Here is a 13,836-nt window from a genome sequence, read left to right as displayed (position 1 = left end):
TTGTATATTTGTTGTTCTTCAGAACATTTCCTCTGTTAGCATACTTATTGCTGCTTTGCAGCATGCTGTTGTGTGGTTTCTGTGATCATAGTTCACTGTATTTTGCATTGTGACCACAGCAACCTCGGTACGAAACCAAATCATGACACTAAGTATTCATTCCGTTGTCCTTTTAATGACACCTGCTAAGAAATTAATTGTTTTACCTTCAAATTCCGTTCTCTCACATCTATGCGTTTCATATATCAGAATTCAAACACACCCAATGTCGGAGATTCCTCTCCTTCCCACGATCATTAAACCTCCTTTCCGTCCCTCCTTCCATTTCTCTGAGGCAATGCACAATCTATCACTCTTCTTCACATTGATACTGTTCTGTCTGTGCTGCTGTGACTGTTTTTGAGTGAACGTGCCACCATCCCAGCATCGGGACCTTCACACAAGTCTGTCTGTTTGGATACCGCGGTTGTGAAATCAATCCCCATGTAGCAGCTTTTGCTGACATAGACCAGAGACAATTGGAGCATCAGGGTCTTGAAAATGATCTTGGGCAGTTTGGGGGGAATTAGTTTTTTTTGGAAAAGATCAGCTTTTGTGCCTTTCTGCGATGGTGTCGTGGTAATTTCGTCGGACTAACAATCCAGAGACCCATTTAATAGTCTGGGTACAAGGATTTGAATCCCACCGTGCCAAGATTGTAAAATTTGGATTCAATAAATATCTGCAATGAAGAAGTTAATGAATACTATAGATCCATTGATAATTGTTGGAGGTAAAAAATCCATCTGCTTCACTGATGTCATTTCGGGATAGCATCTGCTATTCTTACTTTGTCTGACCTGTATGTGACTTCAGACTTATAACGATATGGTTGAGTCTCAACAGCCCTCTGGGCAATTAGGAACGGGTAGTAAATGTTGCCTAGCTAAAATCACCCTCAGACTAATACAGAATGATTAAAACAAATGCTCATTAGGCTCTAGCTAGAGCAGGGTGTGCAGTTTTGCAATTCCCATTAGATCAGGGATGTGATCACCCAGAGAAACTTGCAGGAGATATTTACCGGCATATTGTTTGGGCTGAAGAATTTCAGTAAGGAAGAAAGACATGACAGAGTGAAGTGTTCATCGCAGTGCAAAGGAGATGTAGATAAAACATGATTGAGCTGAAAATGTGTTGCTGGAAAAGCTCAGCAGGTCAGGCAGCATCTAAGGAACAGGATAATCGACGTTTCAAGCATAAGCCCTTCTTCAGCTCTTTCTCCTCGAAAACATGATTGAGTAAAGGTATGGACAGGGTAGACTAAAAGAGTTTCCCATTGATGGATGGGATCGATCAACGGGTGATAGAGAGTCAAGGGAAAAGGCAGGAAGGTTTGAGAAGATGTGCAGAAAAGCTTTATCAGCCAGCGGGTTGTTCGGAATTTGCAATACACTGTCTGTAATTTTCAGAGAGGCAGAAACCCTTTTAACCTAAAGAAATATTCAGATGTGCATTTGTGATGCCAAGACAAATAAGGCTGTGGAATAAACGCTGTGAAAGGAATTCAGTTCGTTAAACAGTTGTTTTGACAAATATAGCCACTATTGGCTGAAGGGCCTCCTTTGACACTCTTGTTCTCGGTAGTATAATGGTTTGTGACCCCGCCTGTCACAAGGTTCAATTCTCTGCTGACGACAGTGTAAATATTTTAAAACTGTCGCCCCGTTCCCAAGTGCGGGTATTGATACTTGTCCTATTCTCGATAGGGCATGTCACAGGAAGGACAGTGCTGCCCGAATCAAGATGGGGAAGGGTTGCAGCTCTCAGGAAGGCAGAATGTCAGTGAAAGTGCAAATATGTGACTTCTGCAAGCTGCATTCTTTGTCTGTATTGGAATGAAAACCATTTGACAGACTTGTTCCGGTTTGAAGTGTTTATTGGAAGCAGGAAGTTGAGAAAGAATTAGGGTAAAAGCATTCTAATGCGAGTGTAGAATCATTTCCTGCAGCACTAATGAGACTGTAAAGCACAGAGTAGTGTTTAGATATGTTGAATTTGGGTTCATGGGGCGCAGCTTGACTTGATGAGGCTGAGTTAGGAGGGTATAAAACCATTAAAAATGATACAGATTTTGCTCACTGTGATAGAACATTGGCTCAGTAGTTAGCACCGCTGTCAGGGCTGAGTGTTAGGTAGATTGGCCAAGTTAAATTGCCCTCTCGTATCCAGGGATTGAATTAAGTAAGTTAAGTGAATTCGCCACGGGTAGCGAGGAATAAGGTCAGAATTTACAGGACAGCAGGTTATAGTCCAACAGGTTTATTTGAAATCATAAAAGGGAGAGCTGTCCTTTCTTCAGGTGAAATATACAGGAAGAGGGAAGGGAGCTAGATCTGGGTGAGATGCTCTTCCGAGAGTCGACACGGATTGGATTGACTGAAATGCTCTTTCTGCACTGTAGAATACAGTGATTCTATCGGAGAGGATAATAATGGCGTTTACGGAGGTGTAACGTTATTAGAGACGATGCTGACGGAGTTTACTGAAGACGAGATTTTATTAACTTGTTTTCTTGGAAAATTTGTAACAGTTATCCCTGAACCAAGGAAGACTTAATGGAGGTTTTCCAGGTTATGTAATGCTTGGACAGAATAAATTTGTGGAAAATTCCCTCTTTCAAGTTAGTAAATATCTAAACGTCAAACCTTCAAAACCTTTGAGGAAACCTTTGAGGGACAAAGAAATGATGATACAGAATCGCTGACACTCCGAGAACCTGTTTTTCAAAATATTTGGAAAGGCACATTTGGTGACCTACAAGGAATAAATTTCAAAAGTAGAGAAATAGTCTGTGGCTAGGTAAAGTTGTAGGGGTGGGGTGTAGTCAGTTGGAAGCCGCGGGGAAACAATGTCTCAGTTGGTTGACTTTAGAAGTATAGAAATTTGGCGAACAGGCACGGCTGAATAAGATTTTGTTTCAAATACCCTGGATTTGGAAAGATTATACATACTATGCCACCTGAAGCTTTGCAAATGGAACATAGTGGATTTTTTTTCGCGAAAAGGAAAGATATTACATAATGAATAGTAAGTGACCCATTGGTTGGACATCGACTTCCTGCTTTGATTACGTGGCTAAAAGATGTGATCACCATGATGTTTAGTCCATTTAATGATCAGTGAAATCTGCCAATGCACGAGCAACAAACTATTGGTTTTTCTTTTGGACTTTAATCGTCTCTTTTTTTATGCAGTATTTTCTTTCAGCTGAAATAAATTCGGAACAAATTTGCATATATCATTAATCGTTCCAATAAGATAAATCTAATTCACTTCCGATTATTACAATGAACAGTGTGACTTTCGGTTTAATTAATAAAATGAAACGAACAAGACAGCGTTTCTTGCGATTTAACCCAATTCAGTTAAGCCATATGAGAACGGCTATTGAACCACAACATCGCCTTTATATCCCTCTCCATGGCGACTTTTTCACGTGAGAGAGAACGTGACTGATGAAATTATGAGTCAAGGCAAAATGTGGGTGTGAAAATGACGGGAAATCCTTGTTCAATGCTTCATTCTGACACAGTTCTGATTCAGAATGAATCAATGACAGATGTTCATTCCGACGAGCATGGCTATTTCTTGGATTTTGCTGTTATTGTAATTCTGGTGAAAGCAGAAACACAATGATGTGGATTCAATTTAGCTCTAGAAATTTCTCATCCACGACTTTCATCACATGTAACCTTGATGAGGTCGCATGTCACCCCTTTCCAAAACGTGCTGAGGAGACCGAGAGATTACGGTGGTGGGTTATTATACTACCGTGCTCCCCATTCACGAGTTCAAGTCACATTTTGATTGTTAATTCCACAAACCACTACTGCATTTTTATTTTGCTCTCAAATCTCTGGTATACACTGAATCGAGAATTTTGTTCTTGCCCTTTACTGCACGGGAGATTCACGAATAATAAACACCACATTAAAGTTGAAATAAAGAATTAGAGCAGATGTTCTATTCAGTAGTGAATTAAATTGGTGTAATGGGAAGGAACACATTTTTTTCTTTATGTCACTCATTCAATCTTGTCTTTCTATGAATTTATATCGACAGAAAGAGAAATAACGAACAAGTGATCAGGAGCACAAATTTATCCAGCGTGATTGTTCATGATTATTTTAACCTAACAGTCCACACAATGATCTGATCAGTATTTCAATCAGTCACTCGGAATTGGAACCGCAGAAAACTGCTCCAATGAAACGAACGTTTCATTCTTTCACATGCAGCGTGATGACTGACTTGCTAACTGTGCAAGGTCGACCAATTTTCTTCAGCAATCACAGCTTCTGTAAATAGCCACCTGTGCTGTGCAGAGTGTCATTTGTTGCCCCCAGGTCACAGCACATTTCTTTTTCATGAGCTTATAAGTTTCGTTCCTGATCTGTTTCTAAACCTTTTCTATCACTTCATTCCATCTGAACTTATAAATAAAATTTGGCGTTAGACCAAATGTTACACAAAGTGGACGGATGCCATTCAGCTCATCGAGTCTTCCCCACCATACAACGAACTCATTGTTGATCTGATAATCTTCAACTCCATTCTGCTCACTTACCTCGACAAACTTCACCATCTTTCTGATTAAATACCTGACACAGTTTGAAAATACCCAACAACTTAGCCTCTACTTCGGTTGCCAAAAAAAGCCACAGATTCTCTGAGCATGGAAATTACTCTTCATTTCTGAATTAAATGGGCGATATCTCATTCTTAGATTATCTCCTCTGGTGCTCTCCTCAGAGCAGAGGGCAAGCCACCTGCCTACCCTATAAAGATCCCACGATTTTGTTTCAAGGAAAATAATCCCAGCCTGACCAATCATTCCACGAAGCACCATTTCATTCAAAGTTGACAACATCCTCATAAATCTCTGCTGTCCCTTACAGCACGGGAACTGGAACTTGAAATCAGATAGCCATTGGAATCGTATTAGTCCACAAATGGACCAAATAGAGTAATGATAACTTTGACAAATGAGAATCTAATGATATTCTATTGACATTCAATGGCTTCATTGTAACTGAAGTCCTCCGTGTAATCGCCCTCGGAGCTGATATTTAGGAGAAATGGAACCTGACCGCCCATATAAAGACGTTGACTACAAAAAAAAGTCCGTCAGTCGACTTTGTTTGATTATTAACATAACTCGTGTCTCCGTGAAGCCTGCATCATCTGCAAGGCACAAATTAGATGTGTAAAATAACTCTCTCCATTTGCCTGGATGTGTGCAGTTTCAATACCACTGAAGGAACTGGACATCCTCCCCGACAATGGAGTCACCTAACTGTACCACGTTCAATACCTGAATGTTTATTACCTCAACGCGAAGGCCCAATTGCAGTAGAGTACACCACCCACAAGATGCGGTGGAGTAGGTCATCCAGGCTGTGTTGAGAAAATTTTCAAAGCTCAAAAACTGTGCTGACTGTAAGGACAAGGTTGAAGATGCACTGAAGCGCTACCATTTGCAAATTGCCCTCCAAGACGCATACCGGCATGACTTGGAGATGTATCAGTGGTAAATTCATTGAGTGATGAAGCGGTCTTGATGGTCAAAGTGGTATACTTCAGCCCTCCATCCTTTATCTTACAATTTTTTAAAATGTTGATGATTGCATTGACCAGACTTGTGCTCATTCTTTTAGTTGTGTCCTAAACTGGCGGTTACTAAAGATCGAATATCATCCAAATTCTTAGGTCAACAACCGAAAATATCCAAAAATACTCTCGACCAACTGAGCTCCCTGTCCAAAACTCTTCAGTGATCTGTGAATATCCACTCCAAAATCTCTTTGTTCCTGTTTGTTCTGTTCACCACTCAGAATCCTCACTGTTATTGTTTCAACTCCCCAAATTCGTTACCACTTATTGGTCTGGATTCAATTCCATTCGCCGTTTTTATTTTCCACCTGATTGATAGATCACTGCAGGCCCTGACGTTATTCATCATAGTCAAATACACGACCAATTATTGCATCCTCTGTAAACTTCTAAATCATGACTCCTGCAACTAAGTCTGAATCGTTGATCTACATCAGGAAACAGTGTAACTCCAATGGAAACAGGCGTCCAATCATGGTTCATTGCTGGATGTGATGAACGCCTGCAATAACAGCACAATCGGACCCCTGATGTCATTTGTAAACATGCTGGTGATTCTGCCAGTTGGCCTCCTCAGTGATCCCTTCTCACATATGGGAGTGGTGAATGACGTGTCCAAATTTTGCCTGGGCACGTAGGTTTACACTTCAGCGGATAATTGAACCCTTTCCTGAAGTCCCCCTATGGACCTGACTTCTTGGCGGTGTGTGTATCCATGTGTCTATTTAGCTTGGATAATCAGTTGAAATTGAGTCCACGCAGAGATGACTCCCAATTTTCCTCATCATCCATGTATTTTTTTTTTTATTCTACTTTATTCTCCAACGGAGTGTGGCCACCATGGTCTGAATATTATTTGTTGTTCATTCTTAATTCACCTTGAACTGAGTCAGAGGGATTCTAAGGGTGAACCGGACTGTTGTGAGTCTGGAGTCATATGTTGGCATGTCTCGTTAAGGACGGCAAATTTGCCTTTCAAAGGGACAAGAATGAATGGGTTTTCAGCAAATTAAAACTTTTTGCCTCTGTTCCTCTGATCGGGGTTAATATTCCAGATTTTATTCATCGATTTAAATACCAGCAGCTGCCATGTTCCAGTCTCCAAAGGTTGCTAGCCCAGTATATCGCCAAAACATTTGCATTTGACACGAAGCTTGGTGAGTAGCAGAAAGCATAGAGGTCAGTCAAATAATGAAGAAGAATATAGATAGACAGGAGAGTTGAGCGGAGAAGTGGCAGACAGAGTTCAATCGAGGCAAATGTGAAGTGATGCATTTTGGGAAGCCTAATTCTAGAACCAACTACACTGTAAACGGAACAGCCTTGGAGAAATTTGATGAGCAGAGAAATCTGAGAGCTCAGGTCCTTTGTACCATGACGATGGCGGCACAGGTGGATAGAGCGGTCAAGAAAGCATATGGCATGCTTGTCGTCATAGGACCAGGCTTTGAGTGTAAGAGCTGGTAGGTCATGCAAACATTGTACAAGATCTTGGTTCTGCCGCGTTTAGAATACTGTGCACAGTTCTGGTCGTCAAGTTACCAAAAGGAAGTGGGCGTTTAGGAGAGGGTGCAGATAAGGTTTAGGAGGATGTTGCTGGTATGGAAGATGCTTTCTGTAAAGAAAGTTTAAGAAGTTTATGATTGTTTTCAGTCGAAATAAAGAGATTGAGGGGTCCTGATTGAGGTCTACAAAATCTGGAAGGGTACAGACCGGGTGTATAGAGATAGGTTTTTTCTCCAGGTGAGGGGTTCAATAATGAGAGGTCACACATTCAAATTGAGAGGTGAAACCTTTAAAGAGGATAGATGTAGAAATTATTTAGCACAGAGGGCGGTAGGTGCCTGGAACACGTTGCTAACAGAGGTAGTAGAGACAGGCACGGTCGTTTCATTCAAGGTGCGCCTTGATAGATGTGTAAGTGGGGAGCAGATGGAAACAGATGCTGAGGAATTGGGTGATAGGTTTAGACAGTTGATTTGGTTCAGCCCAGGCTTGGAGGTCAAAAGGGCCTGTTCCTGGGCTATAAATGTTCTGTGTTCTTTGTTCTTCTTTGTTCACTACACTACCATCTCAATGCTATGTTTCTCCATCTCAGAGAATGGCATTGGCAATTCCAATAATCTCAGAGGGAGTGAGAATATTACATGTGGCTGTGTCGGAATGAAACTGATGTACGCTGTACTGGAGTGTTTGCTGGGAGTAAGAGGATGATGTGATTAAAAAAAAACAGTTCTTACTGTCAAAATAACAAAACAGTGCATCATTAAGGAAAGTTGCACTGAATGCTTGCAATACATCGAGCTCTCGCTTGAGGTTGCAGCACGCTTCCGGTGAGCCGATCTGCAGTGCTTGTTAATACTGCTATTGTATCTTAATAATCTAATAACTGGAGACAAATATGCCCTTCCTCCCCGCCTTTGACCAGGAGAACTCCCAGCCTCGGAATTTCATGCGCCTCGGTACCATCATAGAAGGACCATGTGCTCACCGATCGCATCATTGGTGCGACACAGTAGCTTCACGTGCTCATTTCCATCCCAATTTTCAGTTTTATCTTTGCATTGGTTCTGGGTGGAGGAACTGGGATTATGTGATCCACTGCAGAAATGGGTACTTCCTTGTGTGGGGAAGCTCGTGAGGCAACAAATGTGAAACCTCATTGCTGTTGAAACATACATTTCAACAATATCCTGCAGTATCCCTTGTGAATTTGATGTTTTGTAAAAATCTATCACCCTCAGTCTTCAACATGCAGTACTCGATGGAACTTCCTCAGCCTCTTGAAACATCCAATTTGAATATACAGCCAATTCTGAGTTCCCACATGTCTATTATTGCTCGCCAAATAGTCCTGTTGTGTCTCCGCAGACTTCCTTACATGTCGTATGTCACTGTAGTTACTGCTCTTTTCAAACACTCATCTCTGCATGGCCCAGGTATCATATAGTGGTGTGCGTTGTGGCCGCAGTAACCTCGTTTGAATCCGAGTTACGGCATGTAACGGTCTCCCCTTTTTAACGCCTTGTGGCACATGCCAAAGAAACACAGAAATGAATTAATTGAGTTTACATGAAAACTTTCTCTGATATTATGATTTTTTTCATCAAACCCCTCTCTCGCACATTTCTGTGAGATATATATCAGAATTCAGACTCACCCATTCTTGGAGACTTCTCTCCCTCACACAATCACTGACTTCCTTTAGGTTCACCCTCCCATTTCCCTTACAATCATTTTCACATTGAACCCTGTTCAGTCTGTGCTGCTGCGCTCACTGTTGTTGGGTGAACCTGCCGCAATCATACCATTGCGACCTTCAGACCAGTCAATCCATTTCGATACTGTGGTTTTGAGATCAATGGTCAAGTAGCAGTTTTTAATCACATGGATCAGATATTATTGGAACTTCAGGCTCAGGAAAAGAACACAGGGCAGCACTGAAGAAAAAAAAAACTTTTTTTTTCAAACAGATGTCTTTCTGCGGACTCCCACATCATTTATTTCACTTACTCATTCGGCTCGATCTAGACTATTGTGTGCAGTTCTGCAATCACATTAGCACTGGAAATGATGCTGGGGTGATTTGCCAGGATATTGTCTGGGTAGAAGAGTTTCTGTTATGAAGAGAGATTTGATAGACTGGATATACTTAGAGCACAAGAGATCGAGAGGAGACATGATTGAGATATACAAAATAATCAGGGATACGGATAGCGGAGACTGAAATAAACGTTTTGCTATAATGGAGAGATCACTCACGGGGTAATAGATTTAAGAACAGAGGAGGAAAGATTTGAGTCAATGTGCAGACAAACGTTTTGAAATCTGGAACTCAGTGCATGCAAAGGTTGGAGAGGCAGAAATCCTCATAACTTTCAGAAGTCGTTAGATGGGAATTTTCGATGACAGGCGTACAAGGCTGTCGGTCAAGTGATTAAAAAAAAAGAATTCGGATAGTTAATCGATTATTGATTTCCAGTACTGATACATAGGTTTCGTTTTGCATAGAACTCATGGTAATACCACTGCCTGTCACTGTGTGAGATTGGGTTCAATTCGCATCCGGGACGGGCGCTTGCAGCTTGTGAGGGCTAAGAAGCCAGAAACCCGCATTTGATTCCAGACTTATGTGACTGACTTCGTGGAATTTGCACGCTCCTTTTCTCTCTCTTCTGTGTTGGTTTCCTCTGGCTGCTCCGATTCCTTCTCACTGTCCAAAGGTGTGCACTTCAGGTAGATGGCAAACCAAACCTGAATGGACTGTATAATCAAATACAAAATCAAAGACAAAAGTTGGAATTGCAGCTCATGGCAAACAGAATGACCATTTGGGGTCAACAGATCATTCCTTGAAACAGATTTTGATTTGCGATGTTAACTCTGATTTCTCTCCACCGATGCTACCTAACCCGCTGAGTTTTTTAACTCATTTCTATTTTTGTAGGTGGATCAATAATGCGGATTTACAAAGATAGGATGGGGGAGTGTGAATCTCTTCGGCGGCATAGAGCAGACTCAATTGGCCAAATAGTTTCTGTCTGCTTTGTTTCTAATTCCAGTAACTCTGATTCTATACGTTTTTGTCCTTTTTTCAGTCTTTGGTATTTCACATCTCCCCCGAAATGTGGTTTGCAGAACAGGACAATCGACTTTTCGGGCATAAGCACCGCCAAACCGTTACCACCCGCTGCCTGGAAGAGGAACGCCTCATATTCTGCCTTGGTACCCTGCAACCATACGGGATAAATGTGGATTTCAAATCTTCCTCAATTCCCCTCCCCCCACATTATCACAGTCCGAAGCATCCAACTCAGCACCACACTCCGGGCCTATTAATCTTTTCCCCCTCTGACCTATCACTTTCTCCCCCGCCTCCATCCAATTATCGCTTTCTCAGCTACCTTCCACCCAACTCCAACTGCCGCCCATTTATCTCTCCGCCCCCACCCACACGTCTCATCCCTGATGAAAGACTATTGCCAAAAGCGTCGGTTCTCCTGCTTCTCGGATGCTGCCTGACCTGCTGTACTTTTCCAGCACGACCATCTCGTCATGGTGAAGATAAATTAGCTTAGCTCAGGCTCTTTATCTGAGATTGAGAAGAGTGAGTGAGAAAGAGATGAAGGTGTACAGTAAGGAGATAGATGCATGTTATAGAAATAAATTCCTTATGGGAAATGTTTACAATCATAGATCTACGTTAAACGCAATGGAGAGGTAGTCAGAGGAGATATAGGAAGAACATTTTCAACCTGAGAGTGTTGTATAATTGGAACTCACTGTTTGAACGTGTGGTAAAACTATGAGACATCAAAACACTTCAGGAGTATTTAGCCGAATACTTGAGAAGCTAGAGCACACATGGATAAGGACTATGGAAAGTGGGGCGAAGACAAACAGATATCTGATCAAAGATCCGAACACTGTACGGAAAATACAGAGCATGAAAGCATGTGAACGATAAAAGCATGGATACTACTGTTGATCTGTTACAAGGGATCTGTGGAATTCTACACGAGTCAAAAGGTCACTGTGGCAGGATGGGGCCACTGTGGCTGGATGGGATAATCATAGTGGAATGCTCCTCCACCAATTAACAGAGTCAGACTTGGGATGAACGGTTACTGTGACAGGCTGAGATGATAGCAATTAGTATCGTCAGCCTTGCCAGCTAAATATCATCACGGCTGGTTGGGACAAGTCATGACAATAAATATTTAGGACTTGATTTTAAATATTTGATTGATAGTTAGTAGAGTCAGCCTGCTTGAAACCCTTTTAGCAGAAAAAAAGACATTAAATATCTAATCAGCTTGGGACAGGAAAACATTGTGGTAGATGGGGTAGCTAAAAATCTAATCATGACAGGCTAGTCTCGTCTGGAAGATCATTGCAGCAGAGGTGGCAGTAAGATACATAATCGTGACAATAGAAAATCCCTATTGGCAGAAGTAGAGCGATAATGGTTTATTGTATTCCTGGAGTCAGTTAATTCTGACTAACACAGTTGCGCATCCTGGTAAGCTAACAAAAATATAATTAAAGAAAGGGTATAAAGAGCCACGGATCCTGAGTTTCGGGGTCGTTCAAGAGTTTGCTCTCTGAGTGTCACGGTTTTTTGTCTGCTAATAAAAGATCTACTCCTTGAAGAACTCCCCACATCTCCTGGAGATTGATTACATTTTCTCCACAACAACCACAACATTGGGTACAGTAAAATTGTGGCTAGCGCGGCTCGGTGGTGCAATGAAAAGTGCGCTAGATTTCGACAGCATTGTTAATATTGCTATACAAAGTTTGTTGTTTTGGGCTCCACCACAATCGGAGTTCAGATTTCAGCTGAATCAATTATTATTCTGCTGATACATCGTTAATTCCCATCGTCTGGGGTTCTCGAAATTGCTGTTTCCCACAGAAAATTCCTGACTCCCTTGTTGGTGAGTTTTGACGGAATCATATCATTTGAAGCATGATCAGACCAGAATCAACTGCTAACCCCCGAAACCTACAAACTCCGTGCTGAAACCCACTGTCTCTAAACGCATTCCCCTCCAATAGTTGCACAGGCATTATCGATTGCTTAAATATCTTTTTCCCTTTGGGCGACAGTCTGTTGTGGATGGACGGGGGAAAGATATTGATGTATTCGGTCAGTCATGATGATGTCAAATGGCGGGGTAGGACCAGTGTTTGGAATAGCGTCCATCTGTTCCTCTCTGTCAGTTCTGTTTCTGACAGAGCGTTTTCAACAATAATTTGTTGGAATGTGAATCTACACTACGGAATATCAAGGTCCTCCCGTTTACCCCACCGCTCTCACAGCCAGAATGGAAATCAGACAAGGTTTAGATAGGACAATCGAGGATTCTCCCAAGCGCTCTGTCAGACTGTATGCTCCTTCACACAGGTTTCCAACTGGACACATTGAGCAAGCAAACGTGGAGATTCAGGGACAAATTACACCTCTGTTTTGCTGCAGTTCTGGACATGGAGACGTATATGAATTTCTGACATTCTGAGCCTTACTGGGCATTCTTCTTACTTTACAATTTAAACTGGATTTGAATTTATTCTTGCATCACATTCTTACATCTTAAGTATTCATGGAAACCGTGCAACGTGTTCATGGATGTAGGAATGGTGAAGATTATTGATAAATGCAGTATGTTTCATGTTACCAGTATGACCTTTCAGAAGGAAGTTGTGAAGTTTTATTGATTCGAATTGAAGCCAATCGAAGGAAAGGCCTGGCGAGAGCGGCAATGTAACATTGTCTGTAAACAATGCAGGAACCAAAGGAAACCCATTTTTCAATCAAGTCTAATTTGCATATTTTTATGTGTCCCCTTTCCTGAACCTGATACTTCAATAATCACAGGTCCATGTCAATTTCACCTCGTCTGCATTAGCTTTAATTTCAGAACCGCAGCAAAAGTAGAGTAGTTGAGTTAAAGTTCCTAAGGTGTGAGTAGTATATGTGACCAGCTTGCTGTCTGCGGCTTCAATCGCGCAATTCGTTAGCGCCTGCTACTTAAAGGTTCGTAATATGCCACGGTTCTAAGTTCAATGCTTATCTAAAGATGCTGTTACTGACATTGACAAGGGATTATTAGCGCATCATACTAAAACACAATTGAAATCAATGTTAAGTAAAGTAACATTTATTTGAAAACTCCAGTTTCACATTTTTGTCAATTATTATCTGAAAAGCTGCAAATATTCCCCAGGTGAATATCCATCTGTGGATAGGGAAACAGAGATGAAACTTTTGCTTAATGACTTTCTCAAATCACTCTCCCTGCACTGGATGACATTCTGGGAAAGTCTGTTTACTAATTTCATATCATTCCATTTCCTGCAAACACGCAAAGCTCATTATCTAATCGAAAGTATTAGATTTATCTCTTTGGGGAGTTTGAATGTTGTCAGTAAATCTGGCAAAGGTATAACAAATAGTTTTTCTGTTGGGAGGAGCAGAGGGTGCAACTGGGATAAGGTCGAGTCTTGTCACAGGATTTTTGAAGCGGAGGTCAGTGAGTATTAAATGGACTCACTCTTCTTTCGAGTGATTGTGACCAAATGTTCACGGCAACAGATGGTAATAATAATGATGTTTTATATCTACAGGCCAAATCTTACTCACTAGAGGCACCATATCATTACAGATCAGGTGAGAGG

Source organism: Chiloscyllium plagiosum, unplaced genomic scaffold (assembly GCF_037043375.1).
Source record: "Chiloscyllium plagiosum isolate Xiang-an unplaced genomic scaffold, Cpla_swu_hap1 HiC_scaffold_42, whole genome shotgun sequence".
NCBI classification, from domain to species: Eukaryota; Metazoa; Chordata; class Chondrichthyes; order Orectolobiformes; family Hemiscylliidae; genus Chiloscyllium; species Chiloscyllium plagiosum.
Note: the sequence above shows the minus strand (reverse complement) of the source record.